General features: G+C 38.7%; 1 long non-coding RNA gene across 1 annotated transcript in view; it reads right to left on the reverse strand.

Annotated features, from left to right (window-relative positions):
* Positions 1 to 1,482: 1,482 nt before the first annotated feature.
* Positions 1,483 to 22,147, reverse strand: part of LOC129348041 (uncharacterized) — a 47,302-nt gene continuing 26,637 nt past the window's right edge. Inside the window, exon 4 of the long non-coding RNA XR_008600463.1 lies at positions 1,483 to 3,869. This is a non-coding gene — a long non-coding RNA (uncharacterized LOC129348041). The remainder of the gene's footprint in view (positions 3,870 to 22,147) is intronic.

A 22,147-nucleotide genomic window follows, 5' to 3' on the forward strand; every position in this document is an offset into this window, starting at 1 on the left:
GGTCATGGTAATCCTTTTAGGTTCAACAGAAAGCAACTGGACATTTCCTTTAGGTTCTTTCTAGGTCTTTAGTAGTATCTGTTGTGCTCTGTGGCCTTTGACTGTGAGGCCAAGCTATAAGCTGTCAGGGATGAGTCTGAGCTGTCTGCATCTGAGGTAAAAACACAAGTGGTTCCTATATTCTGCAAGTTTTCTTAACATCTTCTCATATTTCTGCACCAGTCATAGGGGTTCATCGCAAAGTGCAAACCAATATGTTTGTGTTAATTCTCAGTCATCCAGGTCATGGTAAGTCTTGGAGCTTCAGTAGAAGGCAACTGGAGTTCTCTTTTGGGTTCTTGAAAGTAAACTGCATTCGGAATAACATTTTAAGGGGAATGTGACTTTGTTTTGAAGTTCATGCTTCAATTTGTGAGGTTGTAGGAAAAGGACCATAAAATCCATGTTAGGAGGTTTGAGAGCAGGATGAAGAAACAAACCAGAGGCCGGATCTCTGCCCAGAAGAGCAGAGTTTGTATCTCATGATGGACAAAGAGGCCGTAACAATCTTCTCATATTTCTGCACCAGTCATAGGGGGCTCATCGTATAGCACAAGGCGATATGTTTGTGTTAATTTTCAGTCATCCAGGTCATGGTAAGTCTTGGAGCTTCAGTAGAAAGCAATGGGAGTTCTCCAACGATGTGAACATTGATTGACTGATTGATAATATGTTTTAACTTGTATTATTCACTGTTTTTCTTATTGTTGTTGTTTTATTTATTTATTTTAGGATGCCAATTAACAACAGGTGGAGGGACCACCGATGGAAACTAGTGTGGTTATGTTCAGAAAATGTCCTGTTTTGGTAAACATTTTTACATCTTAGAAGTTTGGTTGAGATTAGACACCTAAACTACTTGGTTGGATTCGTAAAAATGTCATGTGTTAAAATACAACCCTTTCACTTCATGTTTGAATTATCTTCTCTATTTTCTTAGTTCCCAGGGTGACAAATCCATCTAATTTATGACTGGTTGTCTGAAAAGGAGTGACAGTAAAGCAGTTAATTAAATAACAAAGACATGCTAATTAGAAACATATCTGGGACACATTTCAAACAAACGTAATCCAGCAGAAAATACATTTCCTGACAAGTATAACTGAGAATGCAGCTTAGTTGAGTAGGAACAGAATTTTGTGGAAACTGGGTTGCTGAAGTGAGAAAATTCTGTATTTTTAACTGCTTAGAGAGTCATTGGAGCATTTGAGAGTTAATTGTTTGGGCACGGATGGCAGGAGTGTCAGTAACATAGACGGGCTTGTGTTTTCAGGAACAGTGATCAAAAGACCTTGGTTTTCAAGTAAAAATTGTAGTCAGTGCCAATGCAATAGTGCAATATGTGACTGAGAATATCAATACAAGATGAGATCAGACCCTGTCAGAACAAAACAGTCCACTGATGGTCACGTAGACACGAATACTGTAGTCAGGTTGCAGCGCATAAACCCTCATTACAAAGATTAATGGATATTTGAAAGCTCATTGGTGCCAAAAAACAACAACCTTGCTCTGCAGAGATGTGAAAGAAAGTGATTTGGTCAGCATATTTGGTCCTAAACATAAAAAAACCATAGATGCATTGCGTTAATAAATCACAGCTGCAGGTGATAAATGTAGCCCCAACTTTCTCTTTAAAAAAAGATAAAAGGTAAAGTAATACAAAAAACAGAAGGACTGTTTTATGGAAAGAGAGAAGTGGTGTGACAAAGAGTAATAATTCATAGCTTTATCTTATTTATTAGTCAAATACCTACAGATATGGGAACACACACAGAAAAATATCCCTCTAAAGCTGCTCCATGCTGTCGGAGTTTAAATGATCCACCTTGAGCTGTGGAGCCGGTGGGGCTCGGTGTTTGTGATCTATGACTCGGGGGAACGGCGGATCATCTCCAAAAACGCTGACTGTGCACTGTGAGCGAGCGGGACGTTTACAATCAATGGCCGAGGGATTGGACTGCACACAGACGGTCCTCTACATCAAACAGGGAAGGGAGGAAAGTTGGAAAATTTAGCCGTTGATGTGGTGAAAAAAGTTGGAGAAGGAGGCAGAAGTGATGGAGGGTTTAGACAGAAGCCAAAAACGATGAGGCAGGTGGGGATAAGAGAGTTTTAATTTATCAGGATCAGCTCTATGGGGGTTCAAAGCACTTCTCTCACTTTAATACTTTGTACTTTCAGTTGGAACTTGAATAATGAATGTTTGTCTATTCAGTCGTGATGACGAATAAGAAGACTTGCAGAGTGCATTGCATGATAGTTCCAAAAAATCATGAAATGCACTCAGTAAAACATCAATCTTCTCATTTGTGTTGGACCTGGGTAACTCCAACTGTGACTGGACAGCTTCAGTCTAGTAGTGTTTAGCAGTTGTCCAAATATCCTTACTTTGATATTCATAAATATTTGGGGAGGTTGAAATTGACAACAGTAACAAAGCCTCAACTGCTGAAGACGCCGAGACAGAACATGGACACAACAGGCCTGTTTCCAGACAGAAGTCAAAGTTATCCTCAAGTTTAGACCCAACTACCACCAGCTCAGCCCCGATCCCAAAGCCCATAACTTCAATAAATGCTTCCAGAGTATTGAGAAACATATAACTAACTCATGTATGCTGTGGGGTAGGGTGTTGGTTTTGTGGCAGATGCTTTAAAAACAGAGAAAACAAGAATGTTCCTGTAAAAACAAAGGCATTTTTAAGAAATCTTACACCAGACGTAAAGGAAAATGTTGCCCTCACCTTCTCTAGAGACTGCAGTCTCTTATTTCTAACGTGATATCTGCGCATTAGTGATCTTAAACTTTAAATTTCATACATTTATGATACTAAAGAAGTCCATTTAGTTCCAACACTGCTCCATAATGAAGGACATGTGGAAATGACTTTTATTTTTGGTTGAATTTTAGTGAAATTAATTACTCTCTGTGAAAAATATAAATATACAAATCAAATTTCTAATCTATGTTTATTTAGCTGCAATACCAGCACTTTAAGATGGAGTTGGCAGCAAATCAAGACTAGTGCATTTTCTACATCAACAACTAAATGCATGAAGGTTCCTGTGACAATGTGATGCATACAGTTACTAAAGTACAGCTCAGAAGGCCTGCAGATGTAAAACATTCCCCCACCTGAGAATCTGTATCTTAATAGAGAACATGGTCAGGATAAGAACTGGTTAAAAGGAGATGTTTCGTACAGCTGATTTAAATCCTAAACTCTGAATAGAACCTCCTCTGGAACCGGTTACCATGGTGATGTAGCGGGTTAATAGTGCCACCTTCATTAAAACTCTGGATTTATGCTCAACATACCTCAGTAACCCACTAATCTTCCTTTGTAGAACATTATCAAGTTTATTTTTTAACCAGACTCTCCATTATGAACATCCACATACAAACTTCTGCACCAGCTCAGACAATCAGGATAAACTCCTGAACTGACTGCGACTGCTCATGTTTCATTCTGTATCTTTGCACTGAGTTGAACAGCACTCTCCTAAAGCCAACATAATACACTTCTATATATAAAACAATTAAATCAAGAGACAGCTGCAGTGAGGAAACAGCGAGGCCCTGCAGAAATCTTCCCGTCTCACAGCGTCACAAGTGCTTTCCACTGATTTGCCCTCAGGTCTTAAAACTCGCTTGCCAGTGTGAACGCTCCCCGCAGACACCAGTGTTTGCTGTGTGTTTTATACTCACACATACATCCACAATACCTCCTCGCATTCTCTCACATGTAATCCTGGACCTTCCCGGTGAGCTGAGGCTCCTCCGACAGTCGCCACGGTAACCTGCAGCTTTGTGATGGATGCCTGTGACTTAATGAGAAGTGAGAGGTGTCAATAAACAGGATCAATAGGCGCGCCGATGCATATCTCAGCATCTCGGCTTCACAGACACACATTTTCATCCTTGATACAGAGCCATGTGGGCAAACTCAAAGTGCAATTACAGCGATTATATTCAACATTAAGATTTTCTGTAAACTCAAGCACTGTCATGAAAAGCGGTCTATTATGGGATGGCTACACTGTTTTCCGGTACCAGGACTGTCGTAGCTAATGTTAACTCTGGTGCTAACGGCAACATGTTTTGCATTGAGGTGATACCGTCGGCTTGAAGTGACGCAGTGATCAGAAAACTCTTTGTTGCACAATTTGCAGACAACCAGGCTTTTATCCAAGCTGCCATCAGGAAGATATTTGAAAGAAAGCTTTCCGCCCAACAAGCTCAAGTCTGTCTTGTCTTCCTTCACTGTGACATTTCCTTTATGAATTATTTGTCCATACCGTGTGCCTTTAATTTTGGATGTCAGAGGAGGGCTCAAATGTAGACACAGGAGGCCAATTAAAAAATGACAAAAAAGGCTTAAATTACTGCAGAAGATCAGAAGTAAAGTCCTGAAGGCCAGCAAAAAAACATAGGAAGGAGGCAACAAAGACATGAGGAACAAAGTGAAGCAAGAGTCGATTGACAAAAAATGGTTCAAAAACTAATCACACATGAGAAATGCAGGGGAACTCAGGCTGGTAAACACATGAACTGGCAGCTACAAGAGTGAGAAACAGGATTATAATGTATGTACACACTGGGGCTCATTGGGAGGTGAAATACAGGTTAAATTGATCAGGGTGGTAGCAGCATTCAAATGAGCAGGAAAACACGCAGGGGAGGAAGCATAAATATCTGAGACACACAACATAATGAAGCAGAAGGTGATCTTAAACAGAAACCAAATACTGTGTCCATGATAGATTTTTTCTTCATATATAAATGGTGCAACAAGTCATGAGCCCGTAAAATCTGTTTATATGGTAATAAATTTATATTGTCTCACTGGGAAAGCTGTAACGGTCCATGTTTTTAGTGTAGACTGTATATAAAAGATGAACAGCCTACAAGTCTTATAAGAAAAGACAATACTGAAGTACCATAAGTGTGCATTCTTTGTAATGGCCATCAGGGGGCGACTCCTCAAAACTCAGATTGTATAGAAGTCTATAAGAAAATGATCCTATTTCTCACTTGATCTGTTTCCTCAGTAGATTTTCCTAATGAGTTCATGGTCTCATTTGCTAGTTTCAGGTCTTTTTCTACACAGCATGGTGCTTATTTTTTTTAAATTATGGTCCCATTTAGAGGGAAATAGGCAATAAAGCACGGTATGTTTGAGACATCTAGCTAACATGTTGCTGTCGTAGTATCTTTTCTTTTCAAAAAATTAGGATGCCAAATGAGAAACCTAAGGCTTCAAAACAGTAGCCCATGAACAATATACAGTCTGTGGTTTTATGCTAGCACCAATTCCCAATAGATTTGTGGCATTTCAGTACTCCTGGTTGCTCCTACACACTTAGCGCTGGGTTTGTTTGGCATTGATCTTTTGGAGGTACGGTTTATTGTCAAAACTCACAACAATCTTTAGGAGCAGCTGGAAATAAAAAAGAGGCTGCTAACAAACATATTTCCTCATCTTCAATTCATACAGAACACCAACATCAGTCAGTCGCAATCAAAAACACACTGACAAACAATTCAAGGGCTGCCGTCGCTGCAGGATAAACGCTCATATTTCTTTCATGTGATAGTGATTTTGAAATATGTGCAGCAAAAAGGAAAAAAAAAAATCAGTCACAGTCCAGAAGGGGATGTTAATGTATGTCTCATGTGATATAATGTAGGACATGTTGGCATTTGGCATCAGGTGTGTGTTGACTGTGTTTGAGCTTTGATATTTACGTCGGTGATGTGAACAGATGGTTTAATACGAGTGGAAACATCCATCACACATAATATGTGCAGATCACACACCAGAGAAATAATCTCAGATGTTTTTCATTCATTATATTTAATGTCGGATCATTTCATAAACAAAGTTGAAGCGTAATTACAGACATTAATATACGCAGAAAAAGAATTCAAGCAAAAAGGATGCCACTAATTACAATGTGCTGGATGTGACCTGTGAAATGTTTTTTTAATGAGTTTACAAGACTGCTGATGATTTTGCACATTTTTTTGGCTGCTTCTAATTTAATATGCTAACAAGAGCCTCATAGATTATCATGTACACAATGATCAAATGTAGAGTTGTTGTCGTTCATGTTCATTTGGTGTTTACTGAATTGGAAAATCACAATGAATGAATTTGTGTTTTAATGTTTTTAACTTTCTGACAAGAATCTTTAGCTGTATCAGTTATCAAATATAGAAATTTAATGAATGTAATATATGATTACTTTACTGAAGATGAAGGAAATTGTCTACAAACGCAACCAAATGAAAGCCTGCTGACAGATTAATAAGCAAGATGAATTTATAGCTACACCACTATGAAAAAAATTACAGTGACTAAACAGCTCTGACCTGTTGTGTTCGGTGGTTTCTGGCAACAGGAAATTGTCACAGGATGTTTTGGGTGAAGTGGGCCTCCGTTCCACTGGATCCCGTAGATGACCAATCTGATTGGAATATGGAGAGTTTAGAGGCCAGATCAGATCTATGGACACTTTTTCATGCTCTCCAAGCTGTTCCTGAGTAGATTTTGGGCGACACATGTCAAAGTAACATCCACAATAATGCAAAGATCCAAAGTTTTTCAGCACAACATTGCATTTCTGTTAACATGATTAGTGGTGTTCACTTCACCCATCAGTTGTTTGATTGTTGTGGCTGATCGGTGTATTATTTAGCCCATTGTGAGTAATTAGATGTAACCAAAAGAGGAAGACAAGGAAATACTACAGGGGTGTAAAAGACCATTGCCAGCAATTAAATTAATTTTTAATCCTACTTTTACCATTAATCTCTCAAATATGGTCAATTATGGACCAACTCCAGAAGCGCCCACAGCTTCTTTAGTGGTCACAAAACCATTTAAACAAAGCAGATAAGTTCAGTGTTTGTATAGTAAATGTAAACTGTCAGTTTAGTGATAAACTCTCAACTGTAATTTATCATACATGGATGAATAGGGTTCTACTGAATTACTTATTTTAGTAATGCATATGCCGGTATTTGAAAATTAAGTGTTTTTAGCACTCGATAGCACAACACAGTCAATATTAGTCTACAGAGGAGTAAGCTCTGAGTAAAATGTTAAACTGTTCACATTCATGTTAAAACCACATCATTCATGCCAACTCATGTTTGTCATACACTTGCACTGGAACACATGCTTGGTGTGACGTAAATAAAAGGTATGAAGGTCATTCAGATCAAGCACAAACTCTTGAACAAGGTCACACATCTTTTTTTGTGTCTCATCCAGCCTTAAGAAAACTTCAGAGGTTTGTTAAAGCTGATTGGAACACAGCAATATTTTGCCATAAAATTCGTTCCCATCTCCTACCTTCATCTGAGACATACAAGTTCAGTGAGTAAGATGTGTCCACTCACATTCATTCCCCTATAAATATGGTCTATTCCTGCTACAGGAAGCTAAATAAATCAAACCTAGAGATGAAAATGTCATTAGTGCAGTTTACTATGTATGGACTGTAATTACCGCTTCATGATTTGCTCAGTAATTAATATCATGATACACAGAATTTAAAGTTACATGGAGGTTTAGTGGTTCTGGTTCATCATTTACCATAAAACGAATCAACCTGAGAGGAGAGGATGCTGAGCTGTGAGGCTCTTTCTACTGTCACTTCACTTTCCCACGCTGTCAAAATCATTAGACTCTCTATTGAACATCACTACTCTCACCTAATGATCTATTTTCCTGCATTTTCCAAGCCAATCAGTCTGTAGACCCTGTTCTTTAAAGTCATTTTAGTTCTGTCACTCTTCCTTCCAGGCTGTTAAAAACCATCTCCTCATCCACGTTGGAAAGAGTGTCTAACTCGGTCATCATCACCTGTCATTTGCTAACTTTGCTTCATCACCACCAGCATCTAGACTCAGAGGAGTCCTGTCCTCATCTCCTACCTTCATCTGGGACTCTGTTCTATAATTTCACTGCTCACTGGAGTCTAATTGCCAAAATGCTTTGATCTAGCAGGCTCATGTTCCTGCAAGAAACTTTTGTCCTCTAATTACATCCGATCTCTCCTTATATTAGTAACAATAAGTGTCATACTACTAGATTTTGTACTAAGTGCTTAAATTGCCAGAAATTCAAAGTCTCTTAAACTCATCTGATCCACCTTTTATATGACAAATAGATAAGACTCCCTGCATTAGTTGTTGAAGAAATACTGAGGTCCTTTATTCAAGTTAAGGTACCAGCAGTGTATAAATACTCCATTACAAGTAAAGGTCCTGCATGAAAAACTCTACTTAAGCAAAAGTACATAAGTATTAGCTGCAAAATGTAGCGGAAACATGAAAATAAAAGTACTGGATTGGTCCCTCTGACTCAAATATTATTATATATGACTGCTGCAGGTGGAATTGGTTTGAACTATTTTATATTTCAAATCTGAGGGCTTCAAACACAATTAATGGGAGAGAAAATTAGAAAAACTAAACTCTGAGTCACAACTGTGTTTTCACTTTTTCTCCAATGTTTGATTTTTGGATAGGTGTTGAATCATTTAAACATTTATTGAAAGGAAACCATGTGAGAAGTTCAGGAGGATTTGGTGGAGCTGTTTATAACTGGCATCTGAAATAAGACCTTGACTACGCTGTGATTTTTTTAAGAGGCCAAAAATGTTGGAAACTGTATTATAAAAGCTTGTTTTCTTATCCACTGTGTGAATCTTTTACCTTAGACGTAACAAAAGTTGCCAAATAAATTTAGCGGAGTAGAAAGCACAATATTTCCCTCTGAAATGTAATTTAGTGGAAGAATAAAGTAGCACAAAATGGAGATACTCAAGCAAAGTACAGGGACTTTAAATTTACACTTAAGAGCTGAATCTGACAAGGTGCTCTTAGTTACTTTCCACCGTTATCCTGCATCCCAGTGTGTTAAATATTTAGATATTTCTCAGGATGGAAGTGTTCATCAGATTCTACACACAAACACAGCAGACAGATGAAGACAGTGATGTGGTCTGTTGCTGCTCGTCTACAGCAACTATAGTCAGCCCCATACCATATAACCAGCGACCTTTAGACAAGATTCATGCAGTACATTAAACATAAAACATTTTTGGAGGAACTCATGAGGAAAGACTGAAACCTGCAGAAGAGAAAAAAACTAATTACTCAAATAATCATCGACCGCAGTGTGTTTGAGCGAAACAAATGAAACTCTGCGAAGCAAATGACATTAGAGCAGTTTATTATGGATGCACTGTAATTACCGCTTCATAATCTGCTCAATAATTAATGTTGTGTTACACATAATTTAAAGTTACATGCGTGTTCGGTGCTGCTGGTTTCACCATAAAATAAATCCACCCATGAGAGGGCCGAACCTGATAAATGCTGAGCTGTGAGGCTGCGGGCTGTTTTTTTCCAGTCTGCACTTAATAACATACGGCTGGAGAAACACTGATTTGACTTCACGTTTTATAACAGCGGCACTGAGGCTAATGCTGCTGTGCATTAGGCCAAGACAATAAGCGACCTGCCTGCTTTTGTGTTGCCACGTTGTACGGTTTCATCAACCCGGCTGCTGATGCTCTGAGGCTGTGGAGGCACTGAAACATGTCAATAAGAGTCTGTGACAGCGTGCAGACGATGACTTTAATGGTCCCATTTCATTAGATTGGGCTGCCTCTGAGAAAATGAACACAATTTTAATATTTGTCCTGGAACGTCCTTAAATTGGAGAGAATGCAATCAGCTGTTTTTCAGCTCACAAGGATGCTGCCAGTAACAGCTAAATATTTGGTAACCTTTTATAAAGTGGGTAAAAATAAAATACTGAAGCAGTGATTAACTAAGGCATGACACAGGATGATTTAATGCATGAATTTTGTGTCATGAACTACTGTTGCTCATCATTAACAAATGACTGAGTCATCACTGGTGTTTTTTTCAAGGCAGAAATTTGCAAACGTTTACAGGAGCAACACTGGAATCAGTCCTAGAAGCTTGTCTGCTTCCACTACAAAGACTAGTTCTTGGATGTAAATCTAGCTATTTAAATAGGTAGGAAATAGAACAGTGGAGGGTTTGTTTTGTTAGTCTGCAATGTAAATTTTTACACTATTGTCAGAGGAAAAGACAGCTACTCAATGAAGAACGGCAGAAAATCCGTACAGGAGTGTTTTTGTGGCTGCTCAAAAACACAGCGTCTATTACAAGTACTTGAAAGTTTTCCGATTTTATTGCTTTTTAACACTGAGTTACTGTCAATTTAATCTGGCTTCTGTTGAAAAGATTTTTTTTCACAAAGGCTCTTTCGTGATCAAGTGAAAACAGATTTCTATATAGTAAAGTCAAATAATTACAACAAGAAAAGCACTCAGACAGCACAGCACTCACACATAAATAGCTCAAGAACCATGAGAAAGTTGAAAGTCTATTGATTCCGTTTTTACACTGTCTGGCTCTGAAAATGGTGTCATTATGGTGATTTTTTTTAACACACCTTTAAACCCACCAGATTTTTATGTGCAAAGTGTTAAGTACATGATTTATATCCTCATCATAAAGTGTTACCAAATATTTCTTTTATGATATTTTCTAGTCGTGATGCTCTGGTACAGATTCATCTTCAAGTTGTTAAACTCGAACATTCTAAAGTAATATATCTGCTCTGTTGATTTCCATGTTTTTTGCTTTTTTTTCAGACACAAACATATGTTAATGTTCTCTGGGGCGGCTATCATCAATACTGCAACTTAAAAACACATAATGAAGCAAACTTAATGATCCATTCCCCTATATGGATCATTAAAGTTGAAATCCAAAGCATTTTTACATATTCCAGAAGAACACAGGGTTGGAAACTGACATTTCCATGTGTGACACTCATTCAGTCATTTCCTCGCAAACATTAGACAGCTGCTTCGGGGAAACTGCAGGGAACATGAGAGGCGAATATTAATAAATATAGCAGCAGAGAGGGGTGTTAAAGGTGCTGGGAGTGCATTTCTATTAAGTCCTGTCAGCAGCATCTGAATTATCAGAGCATAAAGATGGTCAGTAGAGTATGGCGAGGCCTGCCTTGGTTTGTAGTTATAGATCCATACTCAGCTTTACAACCACTACAATCAGAGCAGAGTGATGGAGGTACACAGCCTGCCAAACAGGAAATTCAATGTTTTTAAATTAGTGAATCACAAATGGGAAATTTCACTGGTAGCAGCACACAGATGGAGTTCAGAAACAGCTCTTACCTTACACTTAGTGATTAAAATGGACCTCGAGCTAAAGCTTAATGAAGCACCTTGTGCACTGCCTGGCCTGTGCAGTGTGGAGTTGCCAAATGAAGTTTGACCATGAACAAGTCTTTCTCCTGAGCACCCGAACGCTTTGATGCTAAAAGCTCAGCAAATGACACGCTCATTAAAACACTGCACACGATGTACTCAGCAGCTCAGCGGGAACTATAGAAAAAAAAGGAGAAAAACTAACCAGGGGAAACAGTTTAGGGGCTGTTTTTGTGCTTTCACTGGATCTACAGGTCCTTAAAGTGTTCCGTCATAAACATTTTGCTCGTTCTCAGGTAATTCACGATCATGTGCATCATTGCGGGACGATGCTTGTAAGAATTTAGCTCGGGGACACATCAGCAGGGCTTGAACCAGAGTTGCACAGGTGAAAGAGTCGCCTCGCTGCCTTTGAAACTCTCCCCGCAGGGATGTCGGACCAAAAAACCCAATTTGAGCCCCATTTCTGTCATATGTAACCTCCTACATCCTCATAATCCTCGAGTTGAGCTCCGTATATGAAACTGATAAATCAGAGCAAACCGCTTCAGCTGCAGCGAGACAAATTAGGGTGAAGATATTATGACTTTTTTCTGACCTAAGGCTTGTGTGTCCAGCTGATCAGCCGCTTGACCTAAAGTCAGGCAAGAACAGAGGAAATAACAAGCAGCAGCACTTAAAGGTCACAAATGTGGTGTTTCAAATTAATTGACTGAATTCATTGTTCCTTCTTTTCTGCCGGGTGCAGCAAGCAATGTCAGATACGGTAAATATCTTCTATCCTCTAAAGTGTTTTGTGATGATTGATGCATTTAAATTAGATTGGGAATACATTCAATGCAGAATAGAAATGCTGTGTTTGCAACGGTTTTTCAGGAGAGATGGTGGCTTTGAAGTAATCAGGGCCTTTTGGATATTTGCAGCAAAAACAAATGTTGTTTTGCCACTAAATTATTCATAACATTCAATGCATAACGTGAATGTCTGCTCAATGTAACAAAGCTTACAGTGAAAATAGAAAAAAATGATGGAAATGCCAGAAAAGAGAACCTTTATTTACCTGTAACAAATATTCACTTCAGCCATGCACAGGGAAGATGGACGAGATTTTAATACAAACATTTTTCCTTAGTTAGCCACATTAACAATCATCAATGAGCGATCAGTTGTTAAAAATAATAAATAGAGTCATTACAAGGGGGTCTGTTGCAGTTCTTCACTGTTTTAACATTTTTTTTGGAAGATTGTCTATCACTATGAGCTGTGGCTTACTTTCAGTGTAATTTCACTACCTTTGCTTCTAAGCTGTTATTTGTAGTCAGTATAAGGAGTAGTCATACATGCTATGTCTTGTTTTGTATCAGAACATTCTTGACTAATCAGATCTTCCATCATTTATTATAATACTACTTGCGCATTTTGTTAAATCAGCCTTTAAAGCAAGGAAAAGAAAATATTTTTATTAAATGCTGGGAGTAGACAAATACTGCCTGGCCAAAAAAAAAGAGTCACCACCCAGATTTAACTAAACAAATAGGTAGTAGCCTTCCATTGGATAATTCCTGCAGTGATGAATATGTTTCATCTGCAACAACTTATTTAACTCTAGCTGATGCAATGAGGAGCTTCTCATTACTTAAACAACCATGTTGGAAGACATGGAAAGGATGTTAATTTGTCTCAGGAGGGTCAAATTATTGGCCTGCATCAAGCAAAGAAAACAACTAAGGAGATTTCTGAAACTACTAAATCAGGTTAAGAACCGTCCAACGCATTATTAAAACCTGAAGGATAGTGGAGAACCATCATCTTCCAGGAACAAATGTGGTCTGATGAGTCCAGATTTACCCTGTTCCAAAGTGATGGGAGCATCAGAGTAAGAAGAGAAGCAGATGAAGTGATGCACTCATCATGGCTAGTGTCTACCAGCCTGTGGGGGTTAGAGTTATGATCTGGGGTTGGTCAGGTTCAGCAACATTATGTTTCCAAAGAATGAGGTCAGCTGTCTACCTGAAGATACTGAATGACCAGGTCTTTCAATCAATGGAGTTTTTCTTCCCTGATGGCATGAGCATATTCCAAGGTGATGATGCCAGGATTCATGGGGCTCACAGTGAGAATGAGTGGATCAGGGAGCATGAGACGTCATTTCCACACATAGATTGTCCTCCACAGAGTCCAGACCTCAGCCCCATTGAGAATCTTTGGGATGTGCTGGAGAAGAATTTGTACAGCATCATCAATACAAGATCTTGGTAGAAAATTAATCCAACTCTGGACAGAAATAAATGCTGAGACACTGCAGAAGCTTATTGAAATGATGCCACAGCGAATGCGTGTCATATTTTTTTTGGCCAGGCAGTGTATTTTTTCATAATCGTGTAGGGAAATCAGTGATGAAGGAAACTGTTTGACTTAGAAATAGGATAAATCATTTGCTTTGTGCCTAATAGAGAAATGTTATTTGTTTATTGGATTGTACACATACAATAGTCTACTCTGAAGAACTTTTATGCCTATATTGTTTTTACTTCAGTATGCACAAATAGGTAACTAGCATAATTAAAAAGCTCTGTTTAATGTATCATTGCATAGAAAGCAACATATCTAGATATTAACACGTCTCTGCAATGACGAGTTCAGGAGTAACTCAAAAAAGACAAATAATAAATTACATGCAAATTCAAAATTAGTTTGTCACAAAGACAGGCAACTGGCATTGTTGGAAAGGTCAAGTGGTGCAATTTTACTTTTCGAGATTCCTTCCTGCAATAAATACTTCAAAAGCAACTCAACCGAGAAGAACGGATGAGAGTTTGGATGCAAAGTTTAAGTTCTTCAAGGGCTACAAACTGCTCTCTGACACTCCTGGTCTGTATAAACTGAGCAGCTGCTTCTGTTTTAGATACAAGTTTAGCATTCACATCAATCCCTGATAGCCTAGTCAGACTTCAGGTAAAAGCCACTATCCTCTGCTACTATAAATCCTCTTCACTACAGGAAGCAACAACCACCTCTGAGCTGGAGCTTCTTGTGAGTCATGAAGGAAACACCTAAACTCTCAAAGGAAGCCTCGATAAAAGTTTTGCAAGCCCCATGCGAACCATTTCGCCTGCTCAGAAAACATTATGCAAAGCCACAATGTTCAAGTCACAACATATATTAAAACCTTAGACTGTGAGGGGTTGTATTAAACAGTAGGTGTACAAGTACTACAGCTAATGTACAATACAGTTTCTGAGATGCATGTAGAGAAAACAGGTTTTTACCATCTTTTGGAGCTTGTGGAGCCAGGGTTAGGTTGAGTTAGTGCCCTACTGGAGCTTTACAATGAGGTTCGTGACCACCTATGTTATATTAAGAAACAGCTTGTATGGAAAGATGCAATATTTTTCTTCATCCATTCATTTGTTAAGTGTATACTGCACATTGTATTGATTTCAACAACTTAAATATGCTTGAGGTGTGTATTACCTGTCAACAGATACTAAATATCAAATGACTTGGGGGGAAAAGAGGCAAAAAAAACTTAATCAGAACATCCCTTTCTCAAATGTGGAGAAGGTTTAGTTAAGTTGAGGCAACAAAAACTTAAGCAAAGACTGTGTTCATGCTTAAATTAAACACTGATTAGCAGAGACAGGATGCAAACCACTGCCTCTGGGGGTCAAGACCACACAATCTGTATGCACAGCTATTCACCACTTAAATTATTTTTTTTCATATTTCATCAAATGCACTGAGATGAGCGGGGAGGCTGAGTTTAGTGGTGCATGACCTCACATGCAGCAGCATCGACTGGGGAAACGGTCCAAGTCGAGCAGGAGTCGATGGCTGGAGGAAGATTGAGGAGACGACGGCAAACGTCCATCTTTAAAATAGTCTCATTCCAGTATATAACCATCTATCCATGAGCACTGCTCCATCTGCTGAGAAAGACTGTGAGATGTAGTTAAAACCTCAATTAAACAGCCAATGAGGTAGTTTTGCCAGCTATTTTTTTAAAAATATTTTCTTGCAGCTGCACTCATTTCATGTATAGCAATACGTGCTTTGATGTAAATGAATTAAATGGTATTCAAACGCAATTATCATTACTAAAACATGAGCAAAATAAGAATGATATTCATCTCAGGGATATTAGTGTGGACCTAGTTTGGAGTAATTTACTAGATTTTGATCGGGCTTGTAAGGCAGATTTTCTTCTTCATTTTCTTGTTACCAGCAAATGAGTCCCAAAGTGACCTAACAGTGATTCATCTGATTACACACATCTCATTATCTTCAATCTGTTTTCCATCTACAGTCCACCTGTTTAGCAGGTTGATAAAAAAAAAAAAGAGCAGCAGCACAACAATGTGACTCTCCAGAGCACAAAAGCGAAGCAGCCCAACAACTGTCTGATCTCAGGAGGGGAGGAGGAGAGAGAAGAGCTCATTCCCCTGTGAAAAATTCTTTGAAGTTACAACAAAAGGATGAAGCCGAGGCCTCCTGGGAACCCTCGCTGCAGTGCCCTACGCATCCATTCATTTCACTTTTCATCCAGAATACAGAGAGGGTGACACATACATTGGCTTTTTTCCCCCGATGATGCATTTTTTAACTTCATGTCAAGTTCAACTGTTGCTTTAACTCTTGAAAGGACAGCGTAAATCTGGTCATAGGGGACGGTCGTCACGATGATATTTTGAAGGCGACCAAGGGGGATGGTCGTTTCTGTCTTTTTGGAAGCCACAATGAGTAAATTTTCATCCCGCCTGGAATATTTGGAGTCATTTTCTGCACATTGTTTCTCTCTAAAAACCCAGCTGCTCCAACAATTAAATCTAAACATGGATTTGACACATCAGCTGCATCTGCTGCTGTGCAATGAGGGCTTTGGCTCCAATCGTCCTGACTCTCATCTGAAATGGCAGACGGAGCTGCAAATGACCGGAGAGTGCTTATGGAGGAATAATGACAGGATGCCGAGCAGCTGTGAACAGAGAGGCTGAATGCATCTGAGAATCTAAATAGAGACATTATAAGGTGACAATGAGATTCCAGATTAAACGCAGATGTCGGAATAAAAGCAAAATAAAGGTTCAAAGCCGGTGATGTGGTATTTATGCTTCCACGAGCATTTTACTAATGCTGACAAAAAAGATCTTACAGCAATGTCATTTTTAGCTGTAAAATGTGTTCTGGTAATGGACTGTCAGACATGAAATGTATCAGAATGAGTGAATTCAAGAAAAGTCAATAAAAAGTTTTTGTTGCTGTTGTCTCACTGTGAAAAAGCAAACTTTACATCACTTTGTGAGGTATAAACCTACAGTGCCTATCAAAAGTCTCCTTTTACTGCTTTGAAACACTGAATTATGGTCACTTTAATTTGGCTTTAATCCGCCAAGAGCATGTCTTCCGCAAAAACTGACTGACTGTATAACAAAGAGACTAGTAAAGAAGGCCACCATGACATCTATGACTCTTCTAAAGGAGTTATAAGCTTCAGCAGCTAGGATGGAAGAGACTGTAATACTTGTTTCCTGTTCTTCACCCATCAAAGGTTTATAGGAGTGTGGCAAAGAGTTGGAAAAAGCTTAAATTTAATTTCAACTAGAGTTCAGGAGGCTCTGAAGTCAACCAAAAGAAGCTTCTTTGTTCTGATAAGACCCAAATTCAGCTTTTAGCCATCAGTCTAGATGCTATGTTTGGCAAACACTGCCCAATAGTCATTATAAACAAACCATCCACAATGAAGCATGGTGGTGGCAGCATCATTACAAAGGGATGCTTCTTAGCAGCAGATCCTTAAAGACTTGTAAAAGCAAACTTTTGGGAAATCCTGGTGGACAATCTGCAATAAAATTGTGACTTGGGAGAAGATTTGTTTTTCAGCAAAACAATGACCCAAAGCATGAAGTCAAAACGGCACAGAAATGGTTTAAAGACAACAAGGTAAGTCAGAGCCCAGAACTAAATCCAAATGAGAATTTCTAGCAGGACCTGAAAAGGGATGTTCACTCATGATTCCTGTGTACCCTGTTTTCATAGAAAAACGGGATAAAACTGCAGTGTCTCAAACAACTGATAGACGTATTCAGAAAGGTTTAATGCTATAACTGCAGCCAAGAGTGCATCGCCTGACTTCAAGGGGCGAATGCTTATGCAATCTATTATTTTACCTTTTGATATTTTCCAAAAGTTTTCTGAGTCTTTGGAAATTATCCTGAATTATTTTTTTAACAACTCTATTGACCATAATTCAGTGTTGAAAAGCAAAAAAGGAGAAAACTTACAAGGGGCCACTCGATAGTTTTTGTATAAATTTTGGCAGGTGTCCTCGTGACGTACGTCTAGATAACTGTGTGGCTTAGCCTCTGAAACAGTGACTGATTAACTGCCTTGTTCTGTTGTTGTGACACTAAAGTCCACTGAAAGCAGACGAGGACGTCAGAGTCATTGAACATGTCACAGAATCGACTTCCACTGAACCATTTTGGATAATGAGGGACCTGAAATAATCAAGGACCTGCCTGCACTGCACTGATGGCCTGTTTTCATCAAGAGCAGCTCACAAAAACACCTCATTTTAACTCCTCTCTCTGCCCGACACCTCTCATTAAAGCCGCAGTGAAATCATGATCAAGAAGTGGCCCAAACACCTCTGGGGAGTTTGATTGCACTGATAAAAACCCTCCACAGTCTTTCACAAAGTGAGTAAATTCATGGAGAGCATTACAACTTACTCATTACACAAATGTTTTAGCTCAGATCATCACAGTCATTTCAAGTCTCTGCAGGGTGGAAAGTATTACAGCAGATATTTGAAAGGTGCCTGTTCAAATCATACTACGTAGCTTAATTGCTGCAAACAGCTCCATTACAGTTAAGTGGTGAGAAACCATTTTTCGGCACGTGATTCTTGCAAGGATAAAGATCTTATGTCTTTGCAAATTGCTGTACTGCTTTTTGATAACAGTATACTGTCCTCCCTATGAGTTTAACAAATTTCCAAGTAGACAGCTAGCTAATACGTGATGTTCTCTAAAATCCAAGGCATAACTTCTCTTGTTGTTAATGAATATAAAAAATATAAAAACAGAGAAATCTGAAGATGGCCAATGCACACGTTCAACATAATATAAGAAAAAAACTAAACAGAAAAAGGTAAACCACAGCTATACCAAGATGTCAATCAAACAAAATTCTAAGGCAGTCCTTTGAGGAAACAAAAGCATAACAAATATAATTGTTTCCTGTTATCAAACAATCCCAAACAATTGACCCACTTACAGACAAGTACTATCCGAGGCAACAACAGTGAAATAAAAACTGTAGCAGGAGAAGCTACAGTACTCAGCTCTGCTCATGGTCTGAATAACTCAGAAATCGTAATACGGAAATCCACTGTTCTAATGTTACTTTTCACAAAAAAAATCAGTAGAGGACCCTGCAGTAAACGTAATTCTGCTGTAAGGCACAACAAACAGTATCGAATTCTACAAACTAGTCCAGTTTGGTTGTAAGATGTTTAGGGTAAGATCAGGCTTTGAGGAGTTCGGACATCTGGAAGGACCTCAGAGTGGAGTCAGTGCTACTTCCTGTCGGTTCAGGTCTTATTAAGATGCATCCTGAATGCCTTCTTATGGAGATTTTCCAGTCACGTCCAACTGTGAGGAGACTCAGAACTCACTGGAGGGATTACATATCTCATCTGGCCTGGGAATGCTTTGGGACCCACCAGGAGGAACATAAATATATAACATGTGAGAAGGACGTTCGGAATGACCTCCTTAGCTTGCTGCTGCCGTGATACGACTCAGAATAAGTGGAAAATAAATGGATTGATGGATGCACCATCAGTTAAAAAAGGCCAAACAATGAAAATTAGGTTTTAAAATTGATTTAGGAAGGCCCCAACAGCAAAGGCACACATTGTGACCTTGTTATAGCTGTAATAGTTGTAATTTGGCTGCCATCGTTGGCTGCAAACAGTGCCTATTTTACACCTCACAGCCACATTATCATTCATTTGTGGTCACATGTTGTCCAGAATTCATTCGTCTTTAATGTCTGTGTTTGTTCCCCACCAGTGAGTGATTCATTATTTTTTAATAACGGTGGGGACGGTCTAATAGGAACAACTCCCAGCTTCTACACCAACATCAAGCACAACACGCAGCAGGGAAGGTAGATTAACAAGGTCAGTTCATGGATGACATCAAGACAGCTTTGTGGAAACCTCCTCCCAGTGCGAGGACGTATCATTGAGCCTGGAGGATCTGGAGGTGGAACAATCAGATCCAGGCTGCTATAAAGAGGGTTGTAAAGAAACAGATTGGTGCCAGGGAGCAGAACGTTTTGATTTTGGTTATAATAATAATAATACATTTTATTTAAAGTGCCTTTCAAGGAACTCAAGGACACTTTACAGAGGCATAAAAATTGACAATAATTAAAAACTATGCAATAAAAAAATATCAATAACAAGAATAAAACAGAAGAACAACAAAGAGGTGTGGAACAAGGGTGACAGAATGTCACCTCATGTCTCTTCAGACCACCTCCTGGTCACCATGAACACCAGAATATCTGACTCTTTAGCTGCTAAATCCTCCATTATATTCTCCAGCTAGTTGTTAACTTTGTCTGTCATTTAGTGCCAAGCAGGAAGCAGACATAGTGGACTTTTGGGGCGGAAAAATCTGGTTTCTGTGGTAGAAATCTATGCTATAAGAACTCTGGACATTAAAAAGCTGACAGGAACTGTCGAGTTGAGTCAGAATTATCTATAGGTTCACCTCTACAGGGGATTTCTATCACATGCAGTCATCATGTGATCTATTATTAATGCAGAAAGGCTGATTATAGCCACTTTATCACATGCACGACACATTTCCAGAGGTGTTTTCACTCATTTTCTCCCTTACTCCCACTCATGTCTGTACAACTGACAAATACAAAGAGAAAAGTTTCTGTTTCAGCGCGATTTCCTGAATAATTTATTCATATTTTACCAAAAATCCTCCCGTATGCCATTAATTATTATCTTTCTTGTATTTATATTGATGAGGATCCTTAGTAGCATCCTTTTTATGATGTTACTATGTGATTTCAAGTTTGTGTTTTTTATGCATTGTATATTCTTACACTTAATGGTGACAGCTTCAAGGTGTTTCCACCACAAATATGATATTTTGGACTCCATTTAGCCACATAGTACCTTCAGGCTCATTTGTTTTCCTTTGGTTCTGAACAGTAAAATAAGTGGAGACTTCCAGACACTGGTTGTGGTTAATCCATCACTGTGAACAAACAGCAAATCCCATTTTGGAAAGCAGCACCACAATGGTGTAATTAATCTGTTTTCAAAGGAGCCGGCTTGCTGAGAGTCATGACAAGATTTATGGCGTCTGAGCCTTTTTCTGATTTTCATATCCAATAGCAAGTATCTTAATCTGCACTGGAAAATGATCTACAGCAGTATATACGTCGAGGGAATACACAGAAAGAGTGAAAGGTGCACTTAATGCTTAAGGTGCACCTTTCACTCTTTGAGGAACACAGTCTTTTCGAAGATTTCTTTGCAGAGAAGCTGAATACTTTAAGGAGGAGGAACAACTCGCCAAGTTCATGAACTTTGGTGAGAGAAAAGTTTCCATCTACTAGATTTTATGTGCATTTTCAATTTCTGCTGAGAAAGTGAGTGGAAGTGCAAGAACTTGAGAAATGGTTGAATTTGTGGCTCAGGTGTGTTGATAAAAACGAAATCCTACAAAGTAGAAGCAAACAGAAGTGATGAATAAATCTAAATGAAGCATGCAGTGTAAATATTCTACCAAGAGATGGAAAATAGCAGCAGACAAAACACCAGACCTGTTTGACAAGGAGGCTGTAACATGTAATTTGAGGTTTTTGCTGCCTTTAAATAGATTCGTGACAACAACACGTGTACACTAAATGCTTGGCTGTAAGCGGTGAGAATACTGCTGTTATGCAAAATCAGAATAAACATCAATGCTAGTTTGGTGTCTACAAGCCTCTGAAAATAACCGATTTACAAGCAACACTAACATACAAAATGCAGATTGATTGTTGAGAGGCCGCTTTGTGAAGAGAAGTAACCATTTGTTCTGGATTTAGGCTCAAAACAAGAAGTACAATTAGCCAATGAACCAATTCACACTGAACACTTGCTAAAAGTTGTAAAGTGAAAATTCTTCCATCTTTCGCTTTGATAAACATCCTGTGTTGACAGAAAAAACTGCTTTTTTTGACTTTTTTGTCCGGCAATGGAATACTTGACCTTTCACCTTAGGTATAACTTGCTATAAAGCAGGTTGATGAGCAGTTTGCTAGATCTAATCACATGTTTTATGTTTAATGATGAAGCATAATCAGTAGTTTGGTTATAGTCTTACAGCCATATTGAGAGAAAAACTGAGTCATTTTCTCTGTACTCCTGGTAGAAAATGAGGCACAGATGGAAGAAATTGAGTTTGTTGTTGACTTTAAGGTTGGTCCTCTTTTTGTAGAAGGTGTTTGGGGATTTTTGTATACATTTTGACCCGTGTTAAGCTTGAAATAAAACCAGATTTTTGACTGCACACTGCCTGAGCCAATTTCCCTAAAATAAGGGATCTGTTTGTGACAGAGTCTGCCAACTGGATTTGAAATTTATAAAATGAGTGGAGTTTTCAACAAGTGAAGAGATATTTCTCACTAAAGCCAAAGTAAAATTGCTGCTGACACATTTTGCATTAGATTTAAGCTGTCGCAAAATTGATAATAGATAATAGAACAAAATGGAGCCTTGAAGCAATGTTTTTAAA

The sequence above is a fragment of the Amphiprion ocellaris genome, chromosome 22, assembly GCF_022539595.1.
Source record: "Amphiprion ocellaris isolate individual 3 ecotype Okinawa chromosome 22, ASM2253959v1, whole genome shotgun sequence".
Classification (NCBI taxonomy): domain Eukaryota; kingdom Metazoa; phylum Chordata; class Actinopteri; family Pomacentridae; genus Amphiprion; species Amphiprion ocellaris.